Below are 3,931 nucleotides of genomic sequence, written 5' to 3' on the forward strand. Positions count from 1 at the left end.
ATATATATATATATATATATATATTCAGGTGAATATGTTACTAATGTTTAGGCACCAGAATTAAGTATGTTATTATTCATACAGTTTCAAAGTAAGGTGATTAAAGTCAATGCTTAGCGGTAGTTCAGTTATCGCTACGTTCTGAGTTCGAATTCCGCCTTTCATCTTTTCGGGATCGATAAATTAAGTACCCGTTGCATACTGGTGTTGATGTAATCGACTGGTATCCTCACCAAAAATTTCAGGCCTTGAGCCTATAACAGATAGGATTATGCAGTGCCCCCTTATCTACTCTTTGTGTCAGTGTCAATACCAAAGTTTGATACAAATCTTGGAAGGGCTTGTATCAAAATTTCGGGTATATATCAGTGCATATGTTTCCCATGCATACACACACATACATACACACATACATACACACACACAAACACGCGCTTTTATCGTTTATGGCAGTTTTGGATAGTAAATCAGAATCTACAGTGACACTTTAATGGTGACGTGCACTTATATATTACATTTATAAATTTTTATTTTCTGATATTTCGCAGTCTTTCTGGTAGGATACACTTAATGAATATGCATGCACCGGTGTATGTGTATGCGTGTGTGCTCCGATTTATCACCATTCATTTTTGAAGACATATGTCATATCATATAAAAAATCTGTCTAACTACGAAAACAAAATGAATGTATGAGGTGTCACCTGATACGAATAGACTTTATAATGTTGCAATTAATTGGATAGCTTTTCCTGTGCACAGTTTATTAACGAATTTGATCAAGAATGATTAAGATACGATGCAAATCTCTTGATTAACATTTCCTGATTAAAATATGATTGAAACCTATTGACTAAAATTTCAATTTTCGTTTTTGAATAGATTGATAGGTAGACAGAAAATTAGAAAGATAAAGCGAAAGAGAGAAACAGGTTGAGAGATAGAGAGTGCGAGACGGGAAAGAAAATGAGAGAGATTGAGAGTAGAAATTGTTGAAGATTAGATTCAGTATCGGTTACTGTCCTGTTTTATTACAGTACAAAAGTTACTCTGAAATATATTTAATCTGGGAAAATCTGAATAGTTATCCTTCATAAGAGGCAAGAAAGAGGTAGTGACGAAAATGGTTTTAAATCTTGGCACAAGGCCAGCACTTTCGGTGAAACAAGCAAATCGATTACATCGACCCCAGTGCTCAAATGGTATTTATTTTATCGATTCCGAAGTGGATAAATTGCAAAGTAGACGTAAATTCGAGAGAAACCTCACTAAGCATTTTCTCCGGCTCGGTAAAGATTCTACCAGATCGTCGTCTGAGAGGTAGAGACAATAATAAAGCAGAAATATAACAGTGTATCAGTTCAGAAGCGTGGAAGATTGGACAAGCCGAATACAATTATTTAGTCACTATTAACTTCAATCGTCCCTGTACACATATTTACATGGTCACAGCACATATAAAAGACGTGTTTAAAAAGAAGCGCATAGTCATACACATGAAAGTCTCCCACAGAACATATTTCTACTTTAGATTCTATTAGGTTTTTTCCAGTGGTTGTGGTGGCGGCGAAAGCTTTTCGGAACCTGTCATACACGCAGAAGCACACGCTCATCTATCTGTCTGTCTGTCTGTCTGTATGTATGTCTGTTAATCAAGGATTCAAAAGACCACCAGATCTGGAAGAGAAGGTAAATTAATTACATCTACCCTAGTGCTCAACTGGTACTTAGTTTATCGACACGGAAAGGGAGATGAAAGACAAAGTCGACTCCAGTGGATTTTGAACTCAGAACATTAGGACAGAGGTAATGACGCTTAGCATTTTGCCCGGCGTGTTCATTATTCTGCAAGCTCGCCTTACCTCTCTCTCTCTCTCTCTCTCTCTCTCTCTCTCTCTCTCTCTCTCTCTCTCTCTCTCTCTCTCTCTCTCTCTCTCTCTCTCTCTCTCTCTGTATATATATATATATATATACATACACGCACACGTATATATATGGCAAATGAAAGACGGAAGGTGGAATATATACATACATACATGTGTGTGTATACATACATGTGTGTGTGTGTATACACACACACACACACGCACACATACATAGAGAGAGAAAGAGAGAGAGAGAGAGAGAGGGGGGAGAGAGACATAGGGAAATATAAATATGGGAGAGTATACACTTACGTATACATGAATATACAGACAAGCACGCAGGAACACATGTATATATATGTATGTTGGTAGGTAAAGCGGTGTTATACCAATCCACTCATACAGTCTGAAACGCAAAATAAACACGTATACTTATAGAATATCATTACTATTTTATAATTGATTCAAATTTTTGTTGTACCAATACGTGCATTCTTCCCAAGCTCTGCCACTAAATATTTACAGTATAATGTCCACCGGTAGATTAGCACTTAAATTCTCCTTAAATATCTCTTCAACCCAGTAATCTTAAAATAATATGGAAGACTCATAAACTGTGTGTCTAAGTGCGTATGCCCAAATACAAACATCATACACGCACACGTAAACACACACATATATACGCACACATACTTATTCATACGTATGCTCACTGATATGCATTTATATATACATATATATATATATATATATATACATGTACACACACACATGTATATATATATGGTTATAGGTTATATATATATGCGTACCTCTCTATCTCTCTCTATGTATATATATATATATATATATATATATATATATATATATATATATATATATATATATATATATATATACATAGAGAGAGAGGTGCGCTTAGATATATAACTTATAGCTATATATATATATATACATACACAATGTAGATGAATATATATCTATGTATTCATATGTCTCTTTGCGTATACGTATGCACAGATAAGCATTCATTCGTACTTATATAAATGTGTGTATTGGTTTGAAATAGATATTTTGAAAGCAATATGTTCGATGTGTTACTATGCCATAATAGTACGCAGTGAGCTAGCTATATGAAAACAGAGGAATCTATTCTACAAAAGCATATATAATATTTGGTAAGCATCTGTTGTATCTCTAAAGCTTAACTAATAAAATTCTTTTCCATGGGAATATTTGTGGTTGATAAATTATTATGATATCCTGAAGCACAAGCCATGTTTTAGAGGAAAATAATCGTTTTGCGGAACTGTAGGTAAAGTGATGTGAATCATAACACACCATAGAGAGCATCGCGGCAATGATCAGAATTGTAAGATTTGACGCTTAACACACTATACTGAAGTCGCAGCCAACAAAACCAAATGCATATAGTTTAAGATTTACGCATTAAATATCTTTAAAATCCTGTATAGAAGATCATAGCTTATTTCCATATGCATTGGAGCATTTCTGCTTACTTTGATGCTGTGAATAGGTTCTGATCTTCGGGGAGAGCTTCACGATTATTGATTAGAATGCTGTAATGCTGTAATCCATGGCAACATTTCTCGCCCATTGGCGTAATAGCTATAATGAAGAAGTTTAGTTCATAAAAGGCACCAGTATCTTACGAGGTACTTATATTTTAGTTGCATGCAGGAAAAAAGTTACGGAGGTGTGTGTGAGTGTGAGTGTGTGCATTCCACTCCCTCTGTTTGTATCGTGGTATCTCTACATACATGTAGACATGTGTGTGTATACACACACATATATATATACGTATATAAAGAAATAAAACTTCTTATGTTAGATAAGCAAGATATATATACATATATATATGCGTGTGTGTGTGTGTGTGTGTGTAAACAGGGAGAAAGAAAAGAGAACATTTTCAGACGATGTATATTCAAATATAAATACAGAGATATTTATATATTAACAGAGCACATTAGCACAGAGGACAAAGACAGGGAATATCACAGGGAAAAATTTACGGTGTTATATATATATATATATATATATAT

Source organism: Octopus bimaculoides, chromosome 12 (genome assembly GCF_001194135.2).
Source record: "Octopus bimaculoides isolate UCB-OBI-ISO-001 chromosome 12, ASM119413v2, whole genome shotgun sequence".
Classification (NCBI taxonomy): domain Eukaryota; kingdom Metazoa; phylum Mollusca; class Cephalopoda; order Octopoda; family Octopodidae; genus Octopus; species Octopus bimaculoides.